The sequence below is a fragment of the Delphinapterus leucas genome, chromosome 18 (assembly GCF_059928025.1).
Source record: "Delphinapterus leucas isolate spDelLeu-1000000601 "Yukka" chromosome 18, BTC_Dleu_Yukka2, whole genome shotgun sequence".
Taxonomy (NCBI): domain Eukaryota; kingdom Metazoa; phylum Chordata; class Mammalia; order Artiodactyla; family Monodontidae; genus Delphinapterus; species Delphinapterus leucas.
Genome location: NC_143146.1, coordinates 58,578,242 through 58,591,054, shown reverse-complemented (window position 1 = coordinate 58,591,054; position 12,813 = coordinate 58,578,242). Strand labels below are relative to the sequence as shown.

The window sequence follows — 12,813 nt, the reverse complement described above, 5'->3', positions numbered from 1 at the left end:
CGCTGACTAATGAAGTAGAGAAACCAGAACAGCTTGGTCTGATATTTGAGGTTGGAAGCAGGAACTTTCTAGAGGAGAAGTCAAAGAAGCAAAAGGAGTATAATGGCAGCCCCCCAACCATAGTACCCACTGGTGGGGTCCCAGGCCCCTCGCAAATACAGAAGCGTATTGAGCAATCAAGCATCTTCAACTCACCATCAGAGCTGGAGCAGAGCCTCAGATTCTCATTCCTTAATAGCAGGCTGGGTGCTGGAGCTGCACACAGGCTCTGGGCAACACGGAGACAGACTGTGTAATGTTTGGTCAACATTACTCAGGATACTATACAACCTTCACATCCTCTGTTAGGCTGTGAGCGCTTGAGCACTTCCATTTGAAGATGAGAATTAGCCCTCAGGACGAGCATTCGGGGTTTGGGCATAGAACTGAGATATTTTAATTCTCCTGCTAATTTTCTAAAATGTGCGTTCAAAAAATAAGTGTGGTCTCTGGGAAGGAATTTAGCAGCATTGGACTATAGCAGCTGCCTAAGTGATCCGCTGGTGCTCTTTGTAGGAAGCGTCTAAATAATTGAAATCTTTAATTGGGTTAAAGAGATCCCTAGTACATAGGTGCTCTATAAATAAAAGAATGAGTAAATAATATGGTGACCTTCCCTTTCGGGCCCTTCCCCTTAAAGAGATCGTTTTGTTTCGTTTGCACCAATAAGATCACTGTTCAGGGACTCTTGAGAGGGGTTTGGTTTCACCTTGGGGTGGGGCTTTCCCAAGGAACTCCCTTTTAGCTTGTTTCAGGGATGCTGCCACCTCTTCCCTTGGCTCTTTCATTAAAAATGAATAATTTGTTTATCTTTGCTGTAAGTAGCTAGGCACCAGAGCATTGCGTTCGCAATTAGGGGCAGATCAAGAAGTCAGGGTAGCAGGCTGACCTTGCCTTGTTATCTGAAATCAACAGGTTTAAGTAGCCCAATGCCTACAAGACAGCTAGAGGGGAAAGAAAGGGAAGGAGAGAGAAAAATGCTCATAAAGAGGAAGTGGTAAGAGGCTTCTGAATTTCAGTGTGACCTGTCAGGTGATTTTTGCAGGGGAGGGGACATGAGAAAAAAAAAACACGTTAAGTAAAAATGTCCTTATAAAGACAAAATCTATTTCTTTCCTGCCTGATGATTTGTCATTCTAGTCACTTCCTGCCTTGTGACCACACACCCGGGGTTGACAAAGTTGTTCTGCAGATCAGAAAGAAGGGAGTTTCTGGTCACATACCAGTACCACTGAGAACAGTTTTGCTACCAGGTAAATTTCCTTTGTCTTTTTGTCATTTCTAAGTGCTTATGATGTTTTGCTTGTTGGGCGGCTCTGGTTCTGTGGATTGTGCCCCCAGGGGACTAGAGATCTGAGCACCTGTCGCCCTTGTCCGCTATGAGCCAGGGCACCGTTTAACTGCCCAGCAAAGCTCCAGCCACATCTCGTGGCCGCCCAGAGTGGGACCCTCCCCTCCGCTCTCTGGGGTGGCTTCTTCTCCAATTATATGCAGTTATCACCCCCCCCAAAAAACTATGATTTTTGCTTCCTTTTTAAACCAAGCCATGTTCTGATTTATTTCTATTGCTTTATTTCTGGGAGGCTATTTACTGTGATTTGATCTACTTTCAAATGTTCTCAGGAAAGTGGACATTGATCGTTTAGATGCTGTTGTGCATTGGCCTAATGGGGATAGTTTAACTTTAGCTCCTGTGGTTCTGTTTTTCTAAAAAAACTCCTTTACAGTACTTTAGTGGATGTGCTAACATCTTGAGTCGTATGTTACTGAGTGTGCTCCTGGTTATTTGAGTGATTTTGGGTACCGCTGGTTTTCAATGGGTGTGCTTAATAACCACATGGAATTAGAGGCTGCCTCTTCTCCATTTATTCTCTAAAAATAAAAGCAACTTGTGTTGCTTAATTGTACTGTTTTGTAGAATTGTCTGAACTATTTGGTATCCCTGTGATCATACAAATGACCATTAATTATGGAAGAAAGGCTTCAGTCTATAATAGAAATTCTTATAAAGTTGATATGGGATATTTATTCCAGAAACTTTATGGAAACATAGACTTTGAAACTTGTAGCATCAGCCTTTATTAATTACCATTATTCAACAATATTTAGTACCATTGACAGATGATAAACATAAAAGCCATCCGGACCGCAAATGGATTCATTTATCCGCACACTTATCAAAACCCAATTTTTCTTAATCAAGTATAGCAACTTGTTTCTAAAATTACCTCCTCAGGACAACTTTAAAAAAAAAAAAAACTGTCGTTAAACGAAGGTGATTTATCCACACGTCTTGATTTTGAATTTATGTAATTTATCATAATTGGTTTCTAGTAAATAAAATGGTTTAAAGAACATCTACACAGGCAAATTTCAATGGAATTAACTGCTTACCTATAAATGTGAATTTCTGAAGTTGTAAAATGTGATCATCAATATTGTTTGACGCATCTCACCTGAATAGTTTTTTGTTTGTTTGTTTTTTGCGGTACGCGGGCCTCTCACTGTTGTGGCCTCTCCCGTTGCGGAGCGCAGGCTCCGGACGCGCAGGCTCAGCAGCCATGACTCACGGGCCCAGCCGCTCCGCGGCATGTGGGATCTTCCCGGACCGGGGCACGAACCCGTGTCCCCTGCATCGGCAGGTGGACTCTCAACCACTGTGCCACCAGGGAAGCCCCCTGAATAGTTTTAAACTAGCAAAAATGTGGAGCTGAGGGAGAAGGACTTGGACCCCTAAAAATAACAGATTAAAACTATGCTATGTCATATTTTAAGTAAAAATATTGATGAGAATAAAATGAATTAGGATGCAAAGGTATGTCAGTATTTTCCTTACATCGGGAGGAAATAAAAATGGAATCAAGTTTAGATTGTTAAAGCATCAACCTGATATCCATTTCTCTTCATTCTTGTTCACTCCCAGCAGCATCAGGGAAGAAACTTCTGAGTCTTGCCCTTTGAACAAGCACTGCTGAGGTGGGACATTTCATTAGCTATCCCAGGGATGCTTTCTTTTGTCACGTTTGAAATTTTGTCTCCTTCATAAATTGTGCCTTGAAACAATCGGTAATTTGGGAAACAATTTCCGTGTTTTAACACCATTTCTAATTCTTTTGCTGAACCCTTTGGGGAATGGGAGGCCACAAAGTAACTTTCTCATTCAAATGTATCTATTTAAATTAGGACAGAACAAGTAGTAATACCACTTAATATTGATACGTACTTACTATGTAAGCCTCTCTTCGTGCATGACCTCATTTAATCCTCCCAACTACCTTTAGAGATGAGGAACAGGCTTAGATGGTTGAAGGACACGGCCCAAGGTCACAGGGTGAGGGGCAAGGGCGGTAGGTAGCCAGGATTTCCGGCTGCATTCTGCCTCTCTGTAAGCGTCGTCTATTCCAGAGCCTATCTTCCCCACCAGCATCTTTTTCCCAGATGTACCACGTTATAGGCTTTTCGTTCTGAAGCTGACTGAAGAGATCTTAGCATTCATGATTTGAAGAGAGAAAGAAAGAAGACAACAGTTTGCAATAAACCCAGAAACTTTTTCATAAATAAGAGGTATCACTGTGGGTTTCATATAATAATAGAATGAAGTGTTTTCTTTTAAGCAATGCATAATTTTACTCAAGAACTGTGTGCCTTCACAAACCTGCCTCAGCCACTTTCCCAACCTTATTTCTTGTCACTTCCTTCTGCTCTAGCTGCCACCTCCCACCTCTCCCCCTCCCCCCTCCACTTACCCACATGTCAAGTGCACAAGTCCACAAAACCACCAGAAAGTTCCATGCTCTTTCACCCCTTTTCACTCCAACTGCCTTTCCAAGTGCTTTCTTCTTTATCTGTGAAACTTCTGGTCACTTTTTAAGGCTTATTTCAAGAAACCTGTCCTTTTGCAGGGCTTTCCTACTGGTTCTTGCCTCCACCGATTCTTCTGTGTGTGTTTGTTTAATGCTTTGAGTTTAGAGTAAGTAGAGCAGTAATCATATTGTTTTCCTTTCAAGTCCTTAATTTGCTGACAGCCTGAGCTCCTTCTCTGTTTCTCCTGGCATGTAGTAGGTGCTCATGATATTTACTGAATTTTTTCTCAGTTCCTTAGATACGCATAGAAGTCTTTTTTTAATTTCACTTGTTAACCTAATATTTACTGAGTTCCCCCAGTGACTGCTATGAACGGAGATATAACACCATTACAGTATTTTGCTTTCTAACATGCTTCCTTTTTGTCAAAGCACTATTCTTCATTTTAGTCTCAAAGCACTAAATAGACATTGACTTCAAGGCATTTAAGGAATTGTCCAGTGACCACAGCCAGCAGGCAAAATTAATCTTATTATTTTAGTTTAAATACATTAATTGAGCTAAAACTTAGCTACCCTTACCAAAATTATGTACCTGATAATAAGCATATTGGATGACCAAGAGCACAGGAACAGATACCATTAACTTTTATTTATTCATTTTGCACTCTTCTCAGAAAATTCTCAAGTCAACGTCTCCTTCTTACCAAAAAAGTGAAGGCTCCTCTGCGTATATGGGGGAGATGGCAAATGAATTCTAAAATCAGGTTAGGTAAAATAAAACTAAGAAATTTTCTCCTAAGATTATATTTATGAAGAGTCAAAAATTTATAAAATAAAATTATAAAATCTGATGACTTTATGACTAATAGATTTTATAGCAAAGTGACATTATTTAGATTCATGTAATTGTCTCCTTAGGATATTTTTTATTTGCTAGTTTTCCAACTCACGGATATCATCAAATGAAATGATTCTATTCCATCTGCGTGTGAACCCTGCAGAAATAAAAATTAGAATTAGAGTCCACCAAAATATAAAACTAATCAGTGTCAGCAGACTCCAAGAGTTTCAAGTTTCCCTATTTTACCAGATGGCAATGCACTTCTTAAAAGAGTTCATGTTTCACATTGTTTTCATTCTGAAGTATAAGAAGTTACCACCCAATCAGATATTCATCTTCTAGGAGCATCTCCCTACAGCTGCTTTGACCCCTGGGCTCCCCAGATGGCAATTCCCCGTTGCTTTCCTCAGTTGCCTCCTGATTGAACTTCCTTATGCTGTTGACTGTTCCCGTTGTTTTGTTTGTCAATTTCAGTCATTACATCAGTTTTCCCAGCAATTTCATAGTCACTCCACTTTGTAAGACACTGTAGGCAGCAGATGGGGAACAAAGAATTTCCATTCATCATCCTGATAATAACAGCTTAGCCTTCTATACCACTGTTTTGGATTGAGTGTTTTTCTAAGTGTTTGGACCGTATCAATACATTGAGTCATCACAACCCTGTGAGGTAGGTATTGGTGTTACCTTCGTGTTGGAAGGCAAGTTAATCCATTCAAGTATGTTATTACTTTAATTTTCTACAATTGAATCAATTTTATATTAACCACTGAATTCCAGGGGAAACCTCCTGGAATAAACAGGCAGCGGGCCATGGTGCTTATTTGTACCTAGACCTGGAGTTGCACGCAGATAATAATAATTTATCCTAAATAAATGCATCTGTATCGTTAATTGCTTTTATTAAAGACTGTTCTTTGTCAACAACATCATCAGTATTTACTCAGCCCCTCTGCCCTTGACTATTTGGTTTCTACCAACTTATAGACCTGTGTATAGGTCACAAAACATGATCTCTACCCTCAAAAGCTTTGAGAAGTTCTCAGTCATAGAAGACTAGAACACTTGAGTCAAGTGGCATTCCCATTTTCTAACTGTTGTGATCGACAGACATGAATAAATTAAACAATTTAGTGTTTATACCCAAGCACACATATCTATAATTACATAGTAATGGCCAAATATAGGTGTCCTAAAAAATGTGAAAAAAATGAAAGATTGTTTTAATTGTGAGCTGAAGAATAGAGGTAAAAAGTGACCCACTTACTGAGTTAAAATAAGTTTTGCTCAACTTCAGAGCCACGCCTGCCTCAGCCCCACCTTAAGTTATAAGGAGGCTTGTTTCTCAAATATGGTCAGTTGTTTTTTCTGGCAGAAGCAAAAGCTAAGATACTAAATTGAGGAACTTGCAAAGAAAGCCACAGTTTTGTGGTTGCAGCATTGATTCTTGTTTTAGTCTAGCACCAGTTCCACGGACAGATGGACACACTTGCATGCTCTCTCCATCTCTTTGTCTGTCTGTGTGTCTCCCTCTCCCTCTCTCTCTCTCTCTCTCTCCCTCTCCCTCTCTCCCCCCACCTCGCTGTCTCTCTCTTTCACACACACACACACACACACACACACACATCCTCTCGACTGGCTGAGATAAAATGGAAAAGAGATTACATTCTCCACAGGCAGAAAAGCCAAGATGCCGAATTTGGCCAGCAAATTAATGTGGCATGTGAATTGCAATCTCTAAGATAATTTCTTTTCCCTTTTTCTCTGGTTGCACTTTCAAGAGGGAAGTGAATGAATGGACTAATTACTTTACAATTAAATAATACCCTGCATTTTGATTCCTCAGTCTGGTAGTTGTCTCCAGTATTTATCCAAACTGTGTATCTGAATGAATGAAGTAAAGAGGCGCACAAGTGCATCTGTATAAAATTTGCATCCTCTGCCTTTTCGCCGTTCCTCAGGCAAAATTTAGAATTAGAACTGCATCTTTGTTAACCTCAGGTGTCACATTTTAAAATGTGGATCCTTGATGTCATGGGCTCACATTACCTTCACCAGGAGGCAATGTGATTAAGAAAGAAGAGTGGAAAGTACATTCCTTATGGAGAAAGCTACATAATAGATGCAAAGAGAAAGTAAGAAAAAATGAGGAACATGTATGCAGTTTTGCATTATTGAGCCCCTTTTTCTTCATCTCAAAGATGTAAATGGGGCTTCCCTGGTGGCGCAGTAGTTGAGAGTCCGCCTGCAGATGCAGGGCACACGGGTTCGTGCCCCGGTCCGGGAGGATCCCACATGCCGCGGAGCAGCTGGGCCCGTGAGCCATGGCCGCTGAGCCTGTGCGTCCGGAGCCTGTGCTCCGCAACGGGAGAGGCCACAGCAGTGAGAGGCCCGTGTACCGCAAAAAAAAAAAAAAGATGTAAATGAACTTTCCCTTCATTTCCAATGCTTTATAACATTAATTTTCTTTTCCCTTTCGAAAGATGGAATATCATGGGCACCTTTGATGACTTTTTTCAGATTTTTTTCCCTTCCCTCCTTGTCTTTCAAGTTGAGATTTTTCATCAAATATCCCTGATGCTCTGTTTCTTTCCTGTGACCACAGAGGAAGACAGTTGGGACTCTTAATCTGTCTGGTGATTGAATATAATGTATATAGTATAAAATGTATTAAATATCATATATAATGTCAGTTTTTAAAGCTTGTGAGTCTGAGTGTCTGCAGTTTCTGTGCATGAGACAAACAGGTATGGTCTAAAGAAAAGAGCAAATTTGGAGGCAAATTTGGATTCCTTTTCTAGCCTTTTACTAATTGTGGAGCCCAAGCAAGTCTCTTAAGCCCCCTGACGCTCAGTCCCCTCATCTCTGAAATAGGGAAAAGTACTGTCTATCCGCTGGGTCTGCTCTTGGGTCCATCTCCCCTTCCGTTTCCCCGTTTCATCAATCTGTGTGTATATCTCACTCTGCTATGCTCACCATCGCTGCTGACTTACTGAGCCCTCACTGTTTGCTAGGCATTGTGCTAAGCGCTTGACATATATTTGCTCTTATATTTCCACACAAAAGCTGCCTGGGGTTGATGTTCTCATCTTCTTAGAACAGATGATCAAACTGAGGTTCAGGGAGGCTTAAGTCCAAGGTTACAGAGCTAGTCAGAGCCGAGATTCACACCTTGCCTCTTTTCCATTTTAATATTCACGGTTTCTTAAACATGTAAACCATGTCTGTTTTCACTGCATTGTATTTTCTAACATGGTCCACTGGCTACTTTCTAATAAGTCTAAATATTCCTTTCTGTGGTTGAATATTCAATGATTATTCCTAATTTTCCATCAGGCGGAGATCCCAACTCTGCCTTTGATGGGTCCGCCGCTATATCAAACAAATAAATGCTTGAGGATATTATGGTACAGAGTTCTTAAGGGTTATGAAGCATTTACGCTATTTAGTTATTTAAAATTTTGACAAAAGAAATGTCATAGCATATCCCATTAGTAAACTGGTACTGGTAAATATTTGCCCACCAAACTGTGGCTTCCAAGAAAGTGTAGATAAATCTAGTCTATCAAATGAATACAAATTCCTGCCTCAGTTTATCTGTAACTGCTTGTTTTGTCTTTTATGAGAATGAGCTGGTCCTTAGAAATTCTAAAAGAACTACCCCAAGGAGCCCATAGAAAATGAGGTCACATTATTGAGAGTAATAGAAGCTTCTGTTGGCATTGCTGGCATACAGATGTCAGCTGCATGTTGTCTTGGTGTTTTTCCATCAGCTCAGACCACAGCAGAGAAAGTGCCTGGAGAACTCCGGAGTGGGTAAGAGATAGAGGCAGAGAAGTGGCCAACAGACTCAGTCCCCAGGCACTGGTGTACCTGAGAATGAGGAGAGACATAGCCCAATGGTCTTCATCACAGATGCCCAAGATCCTTTTTCATTTCATGTCTCACAATGGATGTGCGGGCTTTTCTTAAGATTGCTATACATTTTCCCACTCTGGCCACACTTCCTCAACTGTCAGAAGGTACTTTCCGCGATAAGTATTTCAGGCAAGACTAAGCCCAGAGCCCCTTGACCGCTCAGCATGAGATCAGCCAATACCGATGCTGTTGGCTTCTAGCTGGTATCATCTTCTAATTCCGCAATTGCTTTTGAAACTGCCTTCAAGGACTCTGGAGGAGAGATGTGGTACAAGCGCCAGAGCAACCAAGCTAAGATCATTTGAAGATAAAGCGTAGGTGTGAAATCTAGATTTACACCTATCCACACATGTGACATACATACAATTAAGTGTGACTTTTAGACAGTGACTCTAGATAATATTTCATATAGTTTATAGTGGAAATTGGGTTTGTTCCCCAAGATAATTTTGTAAAAGTTCTGGGTTTTTTTATTTTCTCCTTCCTTCCTTCTTCCCTCCCTCCCTCCCTCCCTCCTTCCCTCCTTCCCTTCCTTCCTTCCTTCACCAAGCACTGTTGTATACAGTTTAAACACTTTATCTAATTTCATTCTAATGCAACTCTTATGGAGTGAGCACCGTGATTGCATTATTAATATCCCCTTTGTACATATGAAGAAACTGAGGCTCAGAAATTTTAAGTAACGTGTACTCAAGCACACAGCAAGAAGCTGTTGCATCAGAAAATCCAGCATCTTTTCACCATACCATGTTGCTTCCTAGTTCATTCTTTTTTATGTATATAGCAAGCTTAATTTCATGAAGGAAGATAAGATCGTTAACGTACAGATGAGGTTTGTGAGACGCCTATGATGCCTTTTCACACTTGCTTAGACTGGGAGAAAGTGGGTCGTGTTCTAGCACAGGTGAAGCTGTAAACTAAGCCAGTGCTGTTCTTAAAATGAGTGGAAGAAACTCCTCCCCTCATTCTCTTCATCCACGTATTGAAGATGTGAAGTACATTTCATGGACGGTGCATCTCAGGGTTTTTTTTTTTTAACCTTTAAGTTGTTTAAATGTTCATTGACTTGTGTTTTTCCCGTACTTTGGTTACACCAAACTAAGCTTCCGGAGGCTCTACTCCTCTTTTCTGACGAGTCACTGACTCACTTTGAGACTTTGGGGAACAACTTCACTTTTCAGAACCCCCATTTTCCCGTTTTCTCGCACATCAGGACCATAATGCCTGAGGCTTCCCCAATTCAGAGCAATGTAACCCTGGGCCGGTTACTTAAATCTCAGTTCCCTCATCTATAAAGAGGAAATCATCATAATGCTCCATAGAGTTGTGGTGGAATTAAATGTGATAACGCATATAAAACATTCAGCATTGGGTAACCACTCGGTAAACATTAGTTTGTCTTCCATTTGTCCTTTAGCTATTGTTTTCTCTGGCTCCAACATAGATAAACTTTCTGTGGAGAGACTATGGGTTCATCATTCTACATGAATAAGGAAAAGACTGACCTTTAAGCTCTCTCCTCTTCATCTGTGGAAACCCAGGTCACATGTCACTTCTCCCCGGGGCACCACGCATGGCTCCCCAGGGGAGAGCTGTTTTCCCCATTCCTGTGGATCTAAAAAGTCCCCCTGTATTCTAGTGATGGGTGTCTCTCTCCCCTACTAAACAGGCCAGGACCACATCTTATGTCTGCGTCGCCAGCATCTAACCCACGACCTAGCATGTAGTAGGTACTTACTTGGTAGATGTTTAGTGAAAGAAGAAACGTACAAATAAATATATGAATCCGCCTAGTGGTGGACACTTAGAATTACCAGAGGATGAAGTTCATCGTCCAGATAATGATATGCAAATTACATTCAAGTGAACTCTAACGCCCATTCCTAATTCTTTCCTGTGTGTTCCTGGTACATTGAGTTTGTGCATCTCAGCTGATTTTACCCTCCTTTCCGTCCTGCTCTGTCTGCACACCACAGCCCCTTTCCTCCCAGCAGGACTCAGCTCCAAGTCAGACACTGTACACTTAGGTAGAGAGACCTGAGCATCAGCCGCGGCCAGCAGGGTTTACAGAAACTGCCCGGCCCCAGGTTTTGTTACCTCAGCCAGAACCCTCTGGTGGCTGGAGGGTAGGGGCCAGGGGGCATCCCCAGCCTAGTTCAGAGACTGCCAAGGGACACTTGCAAAGTCATCTTTCCTACAAAGTGGTTTCCTATAAACTTGATGCATCTGCTTGCCTTGTTCTGTTGTTTGTATCTTTCAGTGGGAGGGATATGATAAGTATGTACACAAGAATATTATTGTTAAAACTCCTCAAAGAAGGTGATAGTAGACTTCTTTTTTTTAATGTTTTTTTATTGTGGTAAAAGTCACATAATATAAAACATACTATTTTAACCATATTTAAACTCTACAGTCCAGTGGCACTAAGTACCTTCACATTTCTGTGCAACTCTCACCATCATCCATCTCCCGAATTTTTCACCTTCCTAAACTGAAGCTCTGTCCCCTTTAAACACTAACTCCCCATTCTCCCCACCCGCTGGCCCTTGGCATCTACCAACGTACTTTCTGACTCTATATGAATTTGACTATTCTAGGTACCTCGTATAAGTGGAATCAAACAGCATTTGTCTGCACCTAATGTATATTGGAATGCACTTTTAAGGTTCACTTAATATATGTCCTGCAAACAGATTGTACCTTCTTTTTTTTCCCCTGTGCTATACAGTAGGCCCTCACCAACCATCTACTTCATACATAGTAGTGTATATGCGTCGATCCCAGTCTCCCAATCCATCCTACCCGCCCTCCCACCCTGGTGTCCATACGTTCGTTCTCGGTAGTAGACTTCTTAAGCCCTGTATACCGTTTGTTTATGGGTTTGTTTGTTCACGGTTACAACTGACTTCCTACGTACTTACACTGCGTGCCAGCCAGGAGGCAGTGCTGTGAGATGACCTCATATAGTCTGTGACCTCATCATGAGATGCGGACGTGGGGTCTGAACCAGAGCTCAGAGGAGGAAAGATTCCCAGAGCCCCACCCAACCAACAGAGGACAGAATGTCTGAAACCTTGCTGATCTCAGAAGTCTAAGGGTATCATTTTCATATTCATCTATGAATTTGGTGTTTTGTCTTAAGGACATTGTGCCTCGGCATGAGTTATTTTAATGTGGTTTGCTTTTTGGTTGCTAAGAAATATCAGAGGTCCTTCCTGCAAAGTCAAAAATGAATGTGCAGATGAATACAGAGGACGTTCACCTTGCCTCGGTCATTGTAACCCTGAAGGTGCCAATAGGATATGTATGTAGTATTGGGCATGTGTTGTTTGTAGCCCAGACCTGGATGCTGCCTGCTCAATACCTAGATTAAGTTCTCCTTCACGTGTAGGAAACGTACGTGAAATTATATTCATAAGATATTTGAAATCATGGGGGAATTATACTTTACCATATGTTGAGCAGGTCTTATTTAAAGAACAACATTCCCTCTTAGGTTTGAAAACTTATTATAAAGGAAAGAGGAGAAATAAGGAGCCTTGGACTCCAGTCCCAATGAGCTCGGTGACATTGGTCACATCCTTTAACCTGGGTGTTATTTCACTCCTCTGTGACAGGAAGAGAGTGGCCAGGTAGAAAATCTGGTGCCTTTACCTCTACATTCTGTGACTCTGTTTTTCTTGTGTTATCATTTAAGGAACTTGACATAGATGCAGAAGATAGCAAAGGAAACTATTAAAGATTTGGAGAAAGCCTCCCAAAGCAGGTTAAAAGAATTTTTTTGAAGGCCCAGTGGCTATCACCAACGCATGTGACAGAATTTTTATGAATTGAGCAGCTTCTGTAATTCCCTCTGAGAATAGCCCAAGAGAGGGAGCTTTAATCGTATCAGAAAAGATTTAGGTTACAGGGTTGGGATATGAGACACCAGAGAGGTTGTAGGGTTTCCTTATTTGGATATTTTTGAGAAAATAGTAGATGGCTCTCTTTCTGGGGCAGTTTGCATGCAGTCTTGCCTAGAAACTAGGAGCGAACTGGAGCAGCGGGACTTAAGATGTACGCAGTGACATCCCAGAAAGCTGATCTCACGTGCCGTTCTGGAAACTTCCCTGCTCTGTGCTGAGCGGTCAAGCAGCTGAGCAGTGGGCATCTGCCTTGGTCAGTGAGGAGAATGCATGAGGACAGAGCTTTGCCTGCTGCTGAGGTAAG

At 41.5% G+C, this 12,813-nt stretch overlaps 1 protein-coding gene across 2 annotated transcripts in view; it reads left to right on the top strand.

Moving 5' to 3' along the window:
* The first annotated feature begins 1,171 nt into the window (after positions 1-1,171).
* Positions 1,172-12,813, top strand: part of LCP1 (lymphocyte cytosolic protein 1) — a 54,996-nt gene continuing 43,354 nt past the window's right edge. Inside the window, exon 1 of one of the 2 annotated variants that reach the window (XM_089899541.1) lies at positions 1,172-1,292. The gene's annotated coding sequence lies outside the window, so the exon portion shown is untranslated. The remainder of the gene's footprint in view (positions 1,293-12,813) is intronic. The other variant, XM_022574859.2, reaches the window with a different exon arrangement.